Genomic DNA, 18,029 nt, shown 5'->3' with positions numbered 1-18,029 from the left:
GCGCTGCAGTGTTTGAGAGCAGGCGGAACAAGGGTCTGGGAGGATGGCTGAGAACGCAGGTGCACCTCGGGCCACCGAATGCCAGGAAGGGGCACTTAGACCCGCAGCAGCGGCAGTCTAGACAGCGCCACAGGCCGCCGCTGGGGGATCTGGGGTTGGCGATGGTTCTGTGAGCGCCCGTCTGTGCTCCTGAAGACCGGGCCATATGCGTGTGTTACTTTTTTTTTTTTAATTGAACCATTTTAAGAAGGGCTTACTTATGTCTCCTGTGGGTTTTTGTGGCAGGGAGATTGAGGAGGGGAGATTTTCCATCAAGCAATGGTCTCCAAGCTCTCCTAACCCTACAGGTTACATAGGCATCTCTGGGTCAAACGGTTTCACAGAGGACCGCCCCAAATAGTGCTTCTCAAACGTGGCTGCACAGGGGGCCCCCTGTGAGAGTAATGGATGCTTATGCCCAGGCCCCGGCCCCAGAGCCTGACGTCATCGGTCTGGGGTCCGGTCCGGGCACCTGAGTATTTCAAAGCTCTCAGGTGAGTCTCAGCGCCGGGGCTGATTCCGTGACCTGCTCGGAGGAGGGAAGGTCTGCAAGGCTCCCAGGTGGACCCGGCAGGCAGATACGGGCAGTAATGTGGGGGTCCAGGGGGCAGAGGGAGGAAGCTCTGCACGTCTCCACCTGGGGTCCCTCTGACCACCTCTGGTCCTCTCACCCCCACCCGCAGCTCCCTCTGCTGTGTGATCCACAGGCCACCTCCGCACCCCTCCACCGCCCCCAACCCGCCCCCGGGCCATAGCTCCGCCCCCGGGCCCCAGCTCCGCCCCCGGGCCCCAGCTCCGCCCCTAGGTCCTAGCTCCGCCCCCAGGGCCCCATCTCTGCGCCAGCCTTCAGCCGCCGCCACAGGTGCCAGCACGTGATGTGGGGCTCCGGCCCACGGTTAATAACAGCTCCCCCAAAGCTCAGACCCCCATGAGCCCCACGCTGCCCTGCGTGTGCCCTCACCTGCCCCATGCTTGTCCCCGCAGCAACACCAGGACCGCCCTCCCCACTGCGGCGGGGGGCGGGGGAGACAAAGCCCAGGAAGGTGCCTTACCCCCCCACCCCGAGAACTCCGAGCACCTGTCCCCGCCTCTCCTACCTCACACGTGCTCGCACCCGGCCAAGGGCACCACTGTGAACAGGACGCAGCCCGACATCAGGGGCTCCCTGCTTATCCGCAGACCAGAGAGCCGCCGGGAACACACCCCCAACGTGTGACGGGGAATACGGGAGGTGGCGCCGGGGCCCTCGGAGCCCAGGAGGGGCCCAGCTCCTGCAGGGGTCAGAGGTTCCCAGCAGCTGAGGACCTAGGAGGGCTGTGTGGGGGTCGGCGGGAAGGGTGGTGGCCAGGCTGCAGACACCCCGTGACCGTGCAGACAGTGCTGGGGGGTGTGCTGGGCGACGGGCACCAAGGTGGGTCCGTCTGGAGTCGGGCGGGTCAGCGTGTGGACAGGAAGTTGTAAACCAGGACCAGATGACATGGGTTCTTGGAGGTCATAGTAAGAACTTTATCCTAAGAGATCAGGAGAGAGATGGGGGGGCAGAGAATGTGTGTAATGAGATGTGTTTTAGAAAGAGCAGAGACCAGACTGGAGGGGAAAGAAGGGACCAGAGCAGAAGCTGTTGCAGGCAGGCGTCCCTTCAAGGTGAGAGTGGCCGGATTTGGGGTGAGAAAACACAGACTCTAATGTCTGAGCCCTGAACTCCCCACTCCCCACCAGAGCCTGTCTCTGCTGCAGAAAAAAAACCACCAAAGAATACCTTATCTACCTTATTTCAGATAAGGTAGAATGCACCCGGGGTCCAGGGACTGCATACCTCCCGGAGTCACCACCACCCACATCTGGAAAGCTGGGACAAGCAATCAAGTCACCTTGGACAAGGGTCTGCCTCATAAAAGGGAACATTTAACCAGCGGACACCGGGTCAGCTGCTCTGGGCTCAGCCCGCTTGGCAGGGGTGGAGGTGGGGGGGGGCGGTACTTGGGACACACTCACCCCCTTCTCCCAGCATCTTCCTAGGCTGCCCCCCCACCCCTGCGAGTGGACTGGAGTCCTCCCATAGCACCACAACCAAAACACAGCTGGGAAAGGAGCCCCAAGATCGTCTCGCAGCCTGAAGGATGCCGTCCGTGGATAAGCCATCATTTTAAATTATCCTCACCCTCTTTCTCCTGAGATCTGACCGCTGTAGTATCTAGAAAATGCAACAGGCAAGTAATGACAGTTCAAAGACCAGCTCCCTTGTCCTAACAGATGGCCTGGGGGTTAAAGTGTACCTTCCTCTCCTGATCTGGGGACATAGCGAAAGGGGCCAGGCCAGAGCTGGTGTCCCTGTCCTGGGGATGCTGGGCCTCTTGACCCACTGTTCTTTTTGTATTTTTAAGAATATTTATTTATTTATTGTATGTATCTGGCTGCACTGGGTTGCCGCATGCAAGATCTTTAGTTGTAGCCTGTGAACTCTTAGTTGCGGCACGTGGGATCTAGTTCCCTGACCAGGGATCGAACCCCAGCCCCCGTGCCCTGGGAGCTTGGAGTCTTAGGCACTGGACCACCAGGGAAGTCCTTCCATGTTCTTTCTGAAATGGTTCTCCCAACGGGGATGAGGCTTCTGCCTCCTCTTTCAAGGAGACAGGCTCCAGGAAAAAGGAGAAAATTCATATAACGATGAAGGAACCAAGAAGGAATCCTGAGAGTCTCCGAGCAACTTTAGATATAATTGTATCTTTAGTGCCAGCTAGGTCTAGTGCAAAAAGCGGTGGCACTTTTGCTGGTGATGGAGCGGAACCGTCCCTCCTGCGTTCAGACTCAAGGAGGAGGGGAACACCCGGAGAGGTGAGCCTTCTGCCAGCACCGTGGATTATTAGAGAGTGGCCACGTGTGTGCTCGCAAGAGGAAGCCTCTCACCCGGACCCCACAGGGACTCATAAGGATGAGACATCCCAGACGAACTTGCTCCCCTTTTCTGTGGGGGCCCCCAGCCTGGGAGATGGTGAGAGACACCCCGGAGGCCGGTTTGCCCCTCCACCCTGGCCCTGAGCCCAGCCCCTAACAACTTCTTGGGACACATGGGAAATTTGTGGGAAAGTGACTCACAGCTCGTCGGAGCTCTGGGCCTGCTGTCAGCCTAGGTGGGGTGCCCTGAGCTGAGCTGGGGGCTCCAAACATGGCCGCTTCAGCCCTCCATGCTGCTCTTGGAGAGCGGGTGGGCATGGGATGCTAGCTCAGTCTGTTCAGCCTCCACGTCCTGCGTGGGTATCAGTACCTTGATGATCTTGAGGGGTCCCCGGTGTCAGCTCCCCATCCCCGCTGCCCTCCCCACCCCCCACCCCCAGCTGAAGGAGGGGTGAGAGGAGGCCTGACCCACCCGGGCCGTGACTGGTCCAGGGGTGAGCAGGTGACCCAGGCTCATCCAGCTGAGAAACAGGCTTGGGGCTCTGGCTACTGGGGGAGGCATGCTTTCTGCTCCCATCGGCCCTTCGCAGGTTTGTGCGAGGACGCGCCACGAGCCTGGGGGTCACTTCTGCCACCACGCTGGAGGGCCTGCCCGAGAAAGACGCCAACACAGGGGAGCAGAGCTGGGAGGGGAAGCAACGCAGAATCCTGACAGGATCCTTGGAGCACCTGAACCGCATTTTGCCCAAGGTTAGTGCTAACTAGTCAGTGTTGGGCTCCCCTGGTGGCCCAGACAGTGAAGAATCCGCCTGTAATGCAGAAGACCGGGGTTCAATCCCTGGGTCGGGAAGATCCCCTGGAGAAGGAAATGGCAACCCACTCCAGTGTTCTCACCTGGAGAATCCCATGCACAGAGGAGTCTGGCGGGTTACAGTCCATGGGGTCGCCAAGAGCCAGACACGACTGAGCGACTGACACACACTTAGTGTTACCTTGGGACTTTTTCTGTTCATGAGACCACGGGATTCTCTTCTTAAGCCAGGGTGACCTGAGCAGTTGTCACTTGCAACCAAGCATCCTGCCTAAAGCAAATAATAAATTCACAGGAGTGTGGGCAAACGCCTGGAAACCAGAGGCAAAAGTGGCAGGTGCAGAAGCTACAGACAGCCAGGCACCCCAGATGCCGTCAGGCTGAGCAGGACCACACCCTGGAGGCCAGGCCCCAGTCCTGGGCCCTCCCCCAGGGTGCCAAGGAAACCCAGCCCTCTCACGCCCATGCTTTCTTGGATTCTCAGGACAGACCTGCAACAGGAGGGGCGGTCCCCAACTCAGAGGTCACGTGAGCCAGGCAACCACGGGGCTGGGGTCCACTCAGGCCTCTCCGGCTCCAGGTCACCCCTGCCCCTTGCCCCACAAGGCTCCAGCCTCAAACCCAAATCCTGCAGAATCTCGGAGGGGACTTCTGAGAGCATCCCGGCCCAGCCCTGGCCTGCAGCTGATACTAAGATGCTTCTCCAGGAGCGGCCAGGTTCGCAAGGAGGACTGTTCACCTCCCTGAGGCTTCGTCCCCCTCCCCCCAGCCTGCGGGCGGGAAGGTTCCACCAGGGGGGAGCCGGATGGGAGGAAACCTGAAACCACAGGTCCAGGGCCCTGCCACCCTCCCCCTGGCCCCCCACCCCCACCAGCCCGCGCCCCCAGCTGGAGGAGGGCCTCTGGAGCTGGGGCGCCGGGCCTGGCAGGCCCTCCCGGGTCTGCCCAGCCTCCCACGTCTTCCTTGCTTCCACCCCGGACCCCCGAGTTCCCAAACCCGCAGCCCACACACCAGACGTGTGTGTATGTGTGTGTGTGTATGTGCGCGCGTGCTTGGTTGGCTGCATGATTTTTAAAAACTGGAATTAATTTCAAACATGTTGAAAAAAATCAGATTTCTCAGAAAAACCAGCCTGCCAGCTAGCTTCTCTTGGAAAATCAGATGATCTGGAAGCTCCCGGTGGCTGGGCTGAGGCGCCCCTTGCGGGCGGCCCTGGGCCCCTGGCGGCCACGTCGCCTTTCCAGAACTCACTGCTTCTGGTGGTGGGTGCTTCGGGGTTGGCCCCCCCCGGGCGGGCTACATCCCCAACCGGCTGCTCTTCTGACAAAAGCCCCCACCAGGCTGCTGCAGCAAGTGGCAAAGGAAAGCCTCAGGCCAGCCTGGGTTGGGGGCCTCTCCTCTGAAGCCCCCCACCCCCCGAGTCAGAGCACCATCTGCTGAAGCCGGGCCCACCTGCCTCAGGGCTTCAGTCCTGTACCCAGAAACCCCCCACGGCCCCCCGTGAGTCCTGGCCAGGCTCAGCACATTTGTTCTGCAAAGGACCAGACAGTAAGTGTTTGCAAGCCCCATGGTCTGGGTCACAGCTACTCAGCTCTGCTCCTCCAGCCCCAAAGCAGCCACAGGCAATGATAAAGTAATGGCGTGGCTGTGTGCCAATAAAACTTTATTTACAAAGATGGGGGCAGGCCCCACGGACTTCCCTGGTGGCCTAGCGGGTAAGATTCCATGCTCCCAATGCAGGGGGCCCTGGGTTCAGTCCCTGGTCAGGGAGTTAGATCCCACACACCATAACTAAGAAGTTCACATGCCACAACTAAAAGATTCCGTGTGCCACAACTGAGACCCAGCGCAGCCAAAAAAAAAGATGGGGGCAGGCCAGGTTTGGTATTTTTAGTTTGCCCCTAAATTAAATCTGTCTTCCTAAGTAGAACAGGCATAACAAACCCATCCCTCGCCCATGCAAGTGGTCACCAAGTAAGGGGCCACCAGACACAGGCTGCAGGGCTCAGGGCCCGGTCCACCTTGCTGACTGTCCCCAGGCTAGAGTGTTGCTTGGTCGGCTGCTCTTGAGACATCACTGCACCTCCATCCTGTCCCAATTCACTAAGAAACACTCCACTTCAAAAGAAACACCACATCGCCATCCCACACGTGGGCCGGGTTCTGAGGCTCTAAGGTGTGGTCCACCTCTGGGAGGCAGAGGCCTCAGGCTGACCATGGATGCAAGCTCAGGCAGCCAGAGACTCACCCACCAAGTTACCAGGCACCTCCAGCCCAGGGGACTTGGAAGAGGCCCAACCTACTGGGTAAACAACAACCTCACCTCCTGTGACCCTGTTCAATACGCTTGTCTCTAACCCTCACAGCACTCCTTCAAGGTAGAGGTTTCCCATTTTCTAGAGCCTCAGTTTCTCTTCTGTCAAATGAGGATAATGCCATCGACTTCATGGAGTCCTGCCTGGAGCACAGCAGTGATTCTGGAGGTGCTGCAGCCACCTTGGCACTGTGAGGACAAAAGCCAGAGGCTTAAGGATGACAGGGCAGTAGCTCAGAGCATCAACTGGCCATCCAGGACTTCTTGTCACACAAGGAAAAAACACAAACCCTACTTGGTTAAACCACTTCAGTCAGGTTTCTGTTGCACAGCCTGACGGACGCATGCTATTACGCTCACCATCACTCCAGTTAATAGTGAGCTGGCCCAAGGTCACGCAGCTAGGAAATGCGTGGAGCAGGGACTCAACCCAGGTCGTTCATATGATGAATGGAATGATCACCAAAACAGTGAAAACTTCTGGATCTCAGAATTGTTCCAAAAAGTAAAATGGAATTCCAAATAACTGATGTATGCATTGCCCCCTCCAGAAGCTCCACGCCCCTCGCGTGAGGGCTGCACGTGGTGACTTGCTTCCACAGAACAAGAGTAGGGGAGAGAGCAGGCTAAAAATAACTGCCCAATAGAGACACCTGGCAAACACTGCCTCGGCCAGATAGTCAAGGTCAACATCATCCGTGCTACGTCACGTTGAGAGCAGGGGCCCTGGATCTGATGTGATGAGAAGGGCACTTCACCTCCAGGGTCTCCCCCTCCTCCAAAACCCACAACCCCAACCTAACCACGAGAAAAACATCAGATGAGCCCTAATTGAGGGACGGTGAACAAAATCCCTAACCCATAATCCTCAAAACTGTCAAGGTCATCAAAAACAACGAGAGTCCGAGAAGCTGTCATAAACCAGAGGTGGCGGAGCAGACACGAGGACTATCTATAATACAGAACAGAAAAGGGCACTGGGGAAAACCAGTGAAACCCGAATAAACTTCGGAGGCTAGTTAGACAGCAGTGTATCAAGGAGGGTCCTTTAGCTGTGACAGTGCACCCCAGCCAAGCAAGACGCTTGGGGGAATTGGGTGAGCGGCATATGAGAACTCTGTATTATCACAGCAACTGGTCTCTAATTCTAACGTACAAAATTGTATTGGGTGGAGGTAGGGTGAAGCAGGCAGACAGAAGAAACATCTTGCTCCATCAGGACAGACCAGGCCCCCAGTCTTTCTCACCTCAACCACAGTGGCCAAGTAATGAGCTCTTCCTGAGTGCCCAGCCCACAGCGGGACCTGCGGGCCCACAGCCCGTTCATGCCCAGCTGCTGAGAGAGACAGGTGTCCCTACTCCCATTCTCCAGAAGAGGAAATGAAGGCTCACAGACACACCTGCCCAGGATCGCCCCACTGGGAACTGGCAGAGAGCGGAATTCGAACCCAGGCCTGCCCTGCCCTAGCACAGCCAGGACCCAGGGGCCCTGGGGCTGAGTGGGGCAGGGAGCCGTGCTCTCGCCCAGGACTTGAGATGTCCCTCCAGGATCTGCTTTCCAACCTTGGACCCTCAGGCACCCCCCTCTAGCTTATTCAGAGACAGCAAACCAGTGGCCTTTGGGTAGCGTCCGGCCCACACACTTGACAGGACCAGTTCAGTTCAGTTCAGTCGCTCAGTCGTGTCCGACTCTTTGCGACCCCATGAACCGCAGCATGCCAGGCCTCCCTGTCCATCACCAACTCCCAGAGTTTACTTAAACTCATGTCCATTGAGTTGGTGATGCCATCCAACCATCTCATCCTCTGTCTCCTTCTCCTCTGCCCTCAATCTTTCCCAGCATCAGGGTCTTTTCCAATGAGTCAGCTCTTTGCATCAGGTGGCCAAAGGATTGGAGTTTCAGCTTCAACATCAGTCCTTCCAATGAACTTTCAGGACTGATTTCCTTTAGGATGGACTGGTTGGATCTCCTTGCAGTCCAAGAGACTCTCAAGAGTCCTCTCCGACACCACAGTTCAAAAACATCAACTCTTTGGCACTCAGCTTTCCTTATAGTCCAACTCTCACATCCATACATGACTACTGGAAAAACCATAGCCTTGACTAGACGGACCTTTGTTGACAAAGTAACGTCTCTGCTTTTGAACATGCTGTCTAGGTTGGTCATAAGTTTTCTTCCAAGGAGTAAGTGTCTTTTTATTTCATGGCTGCAGTCACCATCTGCAGTGATTTTGGAGCCCCCTCAAAATAAAGTCTGCCACTTCACAGGATGGGCTGGTGCAAATTGTAAAACGCGTTACCTGCCACCGTGGAGGCACCAGGATGGTTCACGTGAACACCGTGTTCCTGCTTCTCCGGAACAATGCAGCCACCTGGCCGCGCCAGGCCCGTTTTCCCGCGGGCTGTGGCAAGTCGGGCCCCTAGATGTCTGGGCACGTGTCGTCCGGTCTGCCGCTGGCCGGCCTCACTCGCCCTCAGGACACCAGGCCCATGGGCTCCGGGCCGGCAATGGCTCCGGGCTCATGTCACCGTGGGGCCGTGGGTGCTCCCCGTCCTGTGGCCTGGTCCCCGGGGGTGGGGGGAACAGCCAGCCGGGGCCGCTGCTGGGACCAGCAGCTCCACCCTCAACCCGGGGCCCCCCAGGGCATGCCGGGGCCTGGAGTCAGGTGCGCCCCAGGGCTGTTCTGTGGGGAGACTCCAGCTGGCAGAGGGCAGGGTAGGGCATGTGCCCAGGGTCACACAGCTGCTAAACGGCAGAGCCGAGCGCCAAACAGGCTCTCCTGAGCTCCTGGCAGCGGCCTCCACCTCGGCCAGCCCACACGCCCTTCACCCCCGGGCCCAGCCTCTCCGCCCCTCTCAAGGCCTCCTCACCCCGCCCGCTTGTCCTGCCAGCAGCGCCTGTGTCTGCTGCAGGGCCCCCAGCCTTCCAGAACACTCTGACAGCTGTGAGCAGGGCCCCTCCCACCCCTCTCGAGCAGCCCCTGCGTGTCCAATCCTGCTTGTGGGGTGGGCTGGCCGGCCCCATGGTGGCCACACGCAGTAGCACCCCTGCCCCGAGCCCTCCTGCCCGGCCCCGCCAGCCCGCTCAGCACAGCTGCCGGCGGCAGCGGAGGCTGCTGGGGTGACGGGGACAGGGCTTGGGGTCCCCAGCTGGGACAGCTCCGGTGCAGGGCAGACCCCAGAAGCAGGGACGAGCTGGTGCAGGCTCATGAAAGGCCACGCTGACCCTGGCGGCTTCCAGAGCCCTGTGGATCCCACTTTTAGCTGCAGGAAAAGCGTTAACATGGAAACCAGCAGAGAAGGAGCCCCCGGAAATTCTGCCAAGACACTGGCGACCAACTGCAAACGCACACGGGGTCCGGGAGGCAAGACAGGACAGCGGGTAGACGGAGTCACGGCATGGCCCCCCCAGAGCTGGGTCTCTGGGGGCTCCCTGACCCCTCCAGCCACGGCCCCTCTGCTCTCCCGGGGCAGGAGGAGGGTCTCCTGGAGGAGGGGGGTGTCTGACCTAGGCATTGCCTCTCATCAGACAGCCACTGAGGCTAACAGTCTAACTACTGTGCACTTACATATATATTTAACTGGGCACCTGCTACATTTCAGAGACCTAAATCTGCAGATCACAAAGGCCCTTCACAGATGAGGAAACTGAGGCTTTCAGGAATCTCCTGGCAGTCCAGTGGTCAGGACTCCGTGCTTTCACTGCATAAAGCATAGGTTCAGTCCCTGGTGAGATCCCACATGCTGTTTGGTACAGTCAAATAAATAAATAAAAGCACACAGTAAAAGCAACACATGGCTCTGGAGGGAAGCCTGGAACGGAAAACAGACGAGAAGGAAAAATCTGGTAAAATCCAAAGTTCAGTGAATAACACTGGACCAAGGCGGGAGGTCTTGGTTTTGACAACTCTCCTGGGTGGCTGCAACCCACCTGTCACATGAGGTGATGGGAGACGGGGAGACGAAACAAGGGGAGTGCGGAAGCTCTCGGAAGTACCATCTTTATAAAAGATTTTCCGCAAATCTAAAATTACTCAAAATAAAAAGGTAATTTAAAAATAAACACACAAAGTGTATTCTCGGCAGAACACGTGAAGGGCTGAACAATCACACTGATGTCCTAACGACGCCGGTGATGGAGACGGCAGCTGGACCTTCCTTTATCTCAGCAACTACTCAGGACAGTCCTGGACAGGGGCTAGGACTGGGTATCAAGCCCATGTGACTGAGATTCTCCAAGCTTAAGCTCCATGCAAAGCATGACACTTGCAAGTGACAGGCAGGGCCAGCCAAATGGCTTGATCTGATGCTATCACTGTCTTGAAATTCTCAGTAAGTTTAATATTTTAGGAAACTTTTATTCACTTATTTCTGGCGGTTCTGGGTGCCCCTTGAGGTGCTGGGTGCTCCATGAGGTGCTGGGTGCCCCTTGAGGTGCTGGGTGATCCCTGCAGTGCTGGGTGCCCCTGGCATTGCTGGGTGCTCCCTGCAGTGCTGGGTGCCCCTGGCGGTGCTGGGTGCCCCTTGCAGTGCTCGGCCTTCTCACTTCGGCGGCTCCTCTCATTGGGGAGCTCGGGCTCCAGGGCACACGGGCTTCCGTCGTTGCCATGCTCGGGTTCGAAGCTGTGACTCCTGGCTGCTCTGTGGCATGTGGATCCCTCCTCGCGGATCAGGGACCAAACTTGTGTCTCCGGCATTGGTAGGCGGACTCTTTACTACTGAGCCACCAAGGGGAAGCCCCTCTCAGTAAGTCTTGACAAAGGGGTCCCGGGCTGTAGCGGTCTGCGGTGACAGAGCCGGGTTACAAACTGGGATCTGCGTTCTCCATCCTTGGGATGGTCACACGCGGTCAGCTCCATGCACAGCATGGGCCCAGCGCTCCTGGTTGAGAAAACCTCATGGGGCCAAGGGTGGCTTGTGGGAGCAACGGTAGAGTTGGGGGAGGACCTTGGCGGATGGATTTGGCTGCAGCTGGGGCTGTCCTAGAACAGATCAGGTAAAGAAGATGCTTTTCCAGGCCAGGGCACCAAATCAGCTGCCCACGGCCAGCGGCCTCCCTGTCCCACTGGGGTTCTCCACGTCCACGTCCATGAGCCCAAACCAACAGCTGGCCAGGGCCCAGCAGCTGGTCACGGTCTCATCAGAGCCATCCTTGTTTCACTCCGATGCCGATTTACAAGAGAATCCTCGAGGCTTCGTTGGCCGACCTCGAAGGTGGTTGACTCCATGAAAGGATGTTGGAAACAGCACCAGTTAGCTCTGGGAAGCAGAAAGCAAAGACAGACACCATCGACCGTTTTGTCGGCATCCTGCACGTGGGCAGCTGTTGTCCATTAAACAAGCCGTCAGGGCAAAAACGGAGGCAGCCACCAGGACCGGCGGGCACTGAGCAGCTGCCCACGGGCCCGCCTCGCACCCCTGCTCTTCACCCAGGATGGCAGGAACCTGCTGCAAGGCTGCCCCAGCCCGGCACTGGGCTCTGGCCCCCGACCCCAGGTGGGTGGGTGGCCCCAGAGGCCCAGACACGGATCTCACAAGGCCCTTTCACAAGAACTCAACTCGTGCACTCTCCTGGTCGGATTAGGACATTTTATCCATTGGGCCCCCTGAGCATGAAAAAGGATGCTTTCCAAAGTCTGCGATAGAACATTTGACAGCAAGAGAAAGGAAAAGAGGAAGAGACAGAGCTTGGTGGAAACAGAGACAAACATCATCAGAGATGGGGGCTTCCCTGGTGGTTCAGACGGTAAAGAATCCGCCTGCAATGTGGGAGACCTGGGATCACTCCCTGGGTTGGGAAGATCCCCTGGAGGAGGGCATGGCAACCCACTCCAGTGTTCTTGCCAGGAAAATCCCATGGACAGAGGAGCCTGGCGGGCTGCAGTCCATGTGGTTGAAAAGAATCGGACACGACTGAGTGACTAGGCATAGCGCGGCACAGAGATGGAGACTTGGACAAAGGGAAACAGACAGAACACACAAGAAACAGAGAGAAAAATATGAGAGAGAGAAGATGTGGCGACCAGATACAGGAGAGCTCAGAAAGGGAAGAGCTAGATGGGAAGGAGGAGGGAGAAGATGTGGGGGTGAGAAAATGAGAGGAGAGGGAAGCGCCAGAGAAGCCCCGACAGGAAACGGGGCTCCAGCGAGGACCAGGGAGCAGACGTGATGGGAGCTGGGGAGTCGGTCCTGGGATGCGGGGCCTCCCCAATCCAAACCCAGGCTGTGTGCCCGGGAGGCACACGAGAAACTCCCCAAGTCACCCCACGCTAAACCCCACCCCTTTGTCCAAGAAATACCAGTATTCTGAAAGGGCAAAGGCCGGTGCAGGAGACAGGGCGGTCTGGGCGCAGCGGACTCCATCTGGCCTGAGGGACAGCACCAGGCTCTTCTCTCATCTGACTCAGGACCCGGGAGAAACCTCTGGTCTCCCCCTTCCACCCAGGGGCGGTGCCCCGTCCCCGGCTGCAAAGCCAGAAAGAGGAAGAGAGATTCGGGGCCGCCCCCCGGCCCCCAGGGCCAGCCCAGGCCTCCAGCCCCGCATCAGCCCGGAGCCCCTCGCAGGGGCATCTCCCTTCTCCTCTCTTCCGTGACTGCACCCACTGCGCCCAGGAGCATCTGGTCCACAGCAGATGCTCAATCAACAAGTGCTCGCTCTGCCTCCGGGCTAAGGCCTCAGGCTCCCGTTGGACCCCTCCAGCCCTGAACCCCACCCTCGCATCTCCGACCCTGGCTCTGCCTGCCAGCGCACCCAGAGCGACCCCCGACTCACACTCCCTGGATGAATCTCCAGGGAATTATGCTGAGCGAGAAAAGCCAGTCCGCAAAGGTGACACGTTGTGTCATTCCGTTTATAGAACACTTCTGAAATAGCCGAATTTCTGAAATGCAGGACAGACTGGTGGCTGCCAGGAGCTGGAGAGAGGGCTGGGGAGGAAAGGTGGAGGTGGTCACAGGAGGACGTGAGAAACCCCTTCGGGGCTGGGACTGTTCAGCCCGCGCTGTGGTGGAGGAGACAGGAGCCTCAATAAAACAGAATTGTACAGAACAGATCCAACTGCACAGAACTTAAAACACACACCATTGAGTACAGGTAAAACTGGGGAAACCCAAGGGACTTGCCTGACTTCCAGGGGTTAAGACTCCCTCTAAGGTGGGGCGGGGGAAGGGTTTGGGGCTTCCCAGGTGGTGCTAGTGGTAAAGAACCCGCCTGCCAACGCAGCAAACAAGAGAAGCGGGTTCCATCCCTGGGTTGGGAAGATCCCCTGGAGGAGGCCATGGCGACCCACTCCAGTGTCCTTGCCTGGAGAGTCTCATAGACGGAGGAGCCTGGCGGGCTGCAGTCCACGGGTCGCAAAGAGTCAGATACAACTGAAGTGCCTGGGCAGGAACGGAACCACGCAGGGAACTAGAATCCCGCATGTCATGTGATGTAGCAAAAAACCCCAAAAAACCCAGGGAGATCCAAGAGCAGCAGCAGAGTGTATCAAAGCCGAAATCCCAGCTGTGATGCACCACGGTTTTGGAAAATGTTACCATTGGGGAAAACTGGGCAAAGTGTACAAGGGCACTTTCTATTATTCTTTATAACTGCATGTGAATCTCTAACTGTGTCAATGAAGAACTTCAATTAAACACACACACGTTCCCCCACCTCCACTCTGGCCCCCAGCCCAGGCCCCTAGCGTCTCCCTCTGGACCACCCCAGCAGTTCCAGCCTCCTGACCTCCACCCTTGCCCTTCCAGTATCTCCCTCCATATCTCGAAACCCTCCAGGGCCCAGTCCTTGCATGGACCCCACGACCTGCTCCACCCACTCCCCCCACCTTCACCCCCGGCTCCAACACACCGTCCACCAGGCCTCGCCTCCCGGCTCCTGCCTGAGACACCTGCACACTCCCCTCCTTACCTCCTCCCGGACCTCGTCGAGCTCTATGTCTCCTCCTCAGGGAGGCCTCCTCTGACCCCTCCAGCCCCCAGACCCACGTCACCCCCTTCCCTCACCTCCTTCCCCCCCAGGAGGCACTTCACAGGCTACACTAGACTATCGGCTGTTGGAGGGCGGGAACGTTCTCTGTCCTCCCGGGGCTCGGAGGATCTGAAACAGCATCTGGCTCAGGTAGGTGGTGGATGATAAGTACTTGTTGAACGAATGAATGAAAAGGGAGGTGTTGGGCGGAGATCTGGCATCAAAGGAGTCAAGCCCGGCCCAGGGGCTACGGAAGAAAGGGGTAAAGGGCTGGGGTTGCCCACTGGTGGCTCCTGGAGCAGCCAAGGCCTTCCGGGGGACACAAGGGGAGACTTAAGGGGAGGAAGTGCCCAGCACAGGGGGATGGCGGGCTGGGCTCCAGGCACGCGCTCTCTAGGTCTCCCGGAGCAAAGCCCGAGGTACAAAGGGACAGCAGCCAGGACAATACCCTGCACGCCAGGCCATGGTGTCCAGCCCACATGCTCTCGAGGACAACAAACTGGGGTGGGCTGGAGGCTGAGCTCCCTTTCTGGGGCCTCTTGGGGGGCCCGGGGACAAGCTGTAAAGGCTTCCCACCACCTGCCCATTGCCTCTGAAGCAGCTCAAGCTGCCTGTGGGGACGGCGGCGGGGGTGAAGGCAGGGGTCACAGAGGACCTCCGATTGGCACTTTTTTGTGTAATTGAAAGATAATTATTTACAATATTGTGATGGTTTTCGCCATCATCACGAACTGGCCATAGGTACACGTGTCTCCTCCCTTCTGAACCTCCTCCCACCTCGCTCCCCACCCCATCACTCCAGGTTGGCACAGAGCACCAGCTTTGGCTTCCGGCATCACACAGCAAACTCCCACGGCCTATTTCACCTCTGGAAACGCACAGGTTTCAATGGTATTCTCTCAGATCATCCCAGCCTCTCCTTCTCCCACTGTGTCCAAAAGTCTGTCCTTTGTGTCTGGGTCTTGTTTGACGTCCTGCACATAGGAGCGTCAGTTCTATCTTTCTAGATTCCATACATATGTATTAATGTACGATATTTTGTCTTTTTCTTGCTTCACTCTGTGTAATAGGCTCTAGGTTCACCCACCTCATTAGAACTGACTCAAATGTGTTCCTTTTTGTAGCTGAGTAATATTCCATTGAGTACATGTACCACAACTTCCTCACCCATGCATCTTGTCGATGGACACCTAGGTGGCTTCCACGTCCAAGCTATTGAAAACAGTGCTGCCGTGAGCATTGGCGTACATGTGTCTGTCTCAATTGTGGTTTCCTCAGGGCACATGCCCAGGAGTGGGACTGCTAGGTCATGTGGTAGCTTTATTCCTAGCTTTTTAAGGACTCTCCACACTCTTCTCCATAGTGGTGGCACCAGTCTGCATTCCCACCAAAAGTGTAAGACGGTTCCCTTTCCTCCACACCCTCTCCGGCAGTTATTGTTGGTAGACTTTTCCATGCTCTCAACATCCCCTCGAAAGCCCTACTTGGAGCTGCCAGTGCTGAGAGCAAGACCCCTCCCCCTAGCACAGTAAGCGATGCCCCATTTCCAAGTTCCTCAGACGGCAGCAGCCCCTCTGTCGAGCTGTGTGACCTTGGCCAAGTTGCCTAACCTCTCTGTGCCTCATCTTTCTCATATGCCAACAGAGCTAATAATCGTTTCTACCTCGTAGGGTGCTTTACCCAAATACCCCCACAGTGCTTAGGACACAGTAACTCCTCAATGAATGCTGGAGAATTTCATTATTACTGCCCTCTGAATGTTTTTTTTTCTTTTCAAAATGGACTATACTTGATTTTCAATGTTGTGGTAGTTTCTGCGGTACTGCAAAGTGAATCAGTCACACATATACCTGTGTCCACTTTTGTCGTTTCATTCTTTTCCCATATAGGTCGTTACACAGTATTGAGTTCCGTGTGCTACAAAGCAGGTGCTTATTAGTTACCGATTTTATCAGACCCAGTCTCCCAATTTATCCCTCCTCACCCTGTCCCCTGGTAACCACAGATTTGCTTTCTACATCCACGACTCTACTTCTGTTTTACAAATACGTTCATTTGTACCTCCCTTATTTTTTAGATTCTACTTAGAAGTGACATAATGATGCGTCTCTCCGTGTCTCACTTACTTCACTCAGAATGACAGTTTCCAGGCCCGTCCATCTTGCTGCAGATGTCAGGCCCCTCAGTTCTCTTAAATAATGTCATTAGCTTGGGAACAGCTCAAGTGTACAGTTTTACAACACTGAGTTTTTTTTTCAGTGTTAAATGCATTCAGTTTCAAAGCATGAATATTTAAACTAAATCACAACTGGGGAAGCCAGTTTCTGGTACTGTTTTGATTTTTAATTCCCAACGACCCTCAAAAACTATCCAGCACACTTCTCAGCCCCTAACAGGTATGGCTTATCATCACCCTGGTGACCAGGCTCAATGGAGATGCTCAGGAATACCTGCTGGCCAGACAGGGACAGATCTCTGGGGACACACTGGGCACCAGCCCTGAGACCAACCCCCCGGCCCATGGCCTCCCGTGTCCCCCCCAGCAACGACTGCTGCCATCTGCGTCTGCCTGCCCACCACCCCGCCTCATACACACTCCTGGGAGCGGTGCTCGGGGCCTCTGGAGCCAGGTCCAGCCAGCCAGGAGCCGCCAGACACAGGAGGGGACAGGGCAGAGCTGGGGCCACAGTGCTGAGGTCCCCAGCCCAGGTCACCAGGGGCCGCCTCCCATACGGGGCTCAGTTAGGGCCATCCCTGCACCAGCCACCTCCCTGCTCCGACTCCTCATTCCATTGGAAAGCCAGGACTCCTCACTCTTCGACCAGGTTTCCCAGGTTACTTATTAGGACTCTCCAAGTAACAGGAACTTTGGCCTTGACATTACAACGTGACAAGGTGTGATGGTATCAGCCGGAACAGGCACCAAGATGAATTTACTGCTTAATGAGACGTGGTATATTTTCCTGGCAGAAAGCTGACCGTGAATGGAGCCAAGTTCAAGAACTTCCCGGGCTCCTTGGGTATTAAAGGGATCACACTTTCTGCAGATGCCTCAGCCCCAGCTACAGGCATCACACGGGTTCCTACACCAGGAGGGACCCCTCCATCCATCACGTCACCTGCAACCCGCAGTCGCGGATGGGAGCTGCCGGTGCTCTGCCGGGGCCTGCCTCGCTCAGGACCACCGTGACACCCAGCGCCAAGCTGATGCCACGTATCGGGCACCATCCCCTCCCATGGCCCTTTCCTGACCCCTCTTCCCCTGCTTTCTGCCACGCACCCTACCCACAATTATCTGCTGTTAACGCCCGCCTCTGAGTTTACTCTCCAGGGTGAGCGTGAGCTGGGGCAGGGACCAGTGTCATCACTTCTGCATCCGTCAGTGCCCAGCTCACCGCTGATATCACTAACAGCGCCCCCACCAGAGTCTCCAGCACGCTAAGCACATCTCTGTAGGACCACCCCCCCCCACCCCCACCAACTGTGGCCCTGCTTATGTCCAACAAGGACCCCCGGACTCTGAGACGGGCAGGAGGTATCCTTGGTGCTGCCCAGGCAGCAGGCGCAGACTGGACGCACAGCCGGCCTGCCCCTCCAGTCCCCACCGAGAGCCCACTCGGGCCCACAGCCTCTCTCTCTTTCCCTCTGACGGGGGAGGGTCCCAGTGAGAGCCCTAGGGACGTTGGACGGACGCCAAGGCCAGGGAGGGGCTGGGGAGAGGGGTCATGGTGCGGGCTTGTGTGTCAGACGCAAGGAGAGACTCGGGCGGTGGGTTGGATACCCAGCTCCACCCCTGGGTCAGGAAGACCCAGGAGGAGGGAATGGCAACCCACCCACTCCAGTGTTCTTGCCTGGGCAATCCCATGGACAGAGGAGCCTGGCGGGCTACAGTCCATGGGCTCACAAAGAGTCAGACATGACTGAGCGTCTGAACACACGCAACAGGTGGATGAACATGAAGATGAGCCGAGCCAGGGACGGTGAAGCGCTAGCTTGGGTCG

The 18,029-nt window shown here is 57.1% G+C and overlaps 1 protein-coding gene across 3 annotated transcripts in view; it reads right to left on the bottom strand.

Moving 5' to 3' along the window:
* The window catches only part of BCAS4 (breast carcinoma amplified sequence 4), a 56,710-nt gene that overhangs the window by 788 nt on the left and 37,893 nt on the right, over positions 1–18,029 (bottom strand). The gene's annotated exons all lie outside the window — the stretch shown is intronic.

The sequence above is a fragment of the Dama dama genome, chromosome 23 (assembly GCF_033118175.1).
Source record: "Dama dama isolate Ldn47 chromosome 23, ASM3311817v1, whole genome shotgun sequence".
NCBI lineage: Eukaryota > Metazoa > Chordata > Mammalia > Artiodactyla > Cervidae > Dama > Dama dama.
Note: the sequence above shows the minus strand (reverse complement) of the source record. Positions and strands in the feature narration are given on the sequence as shown.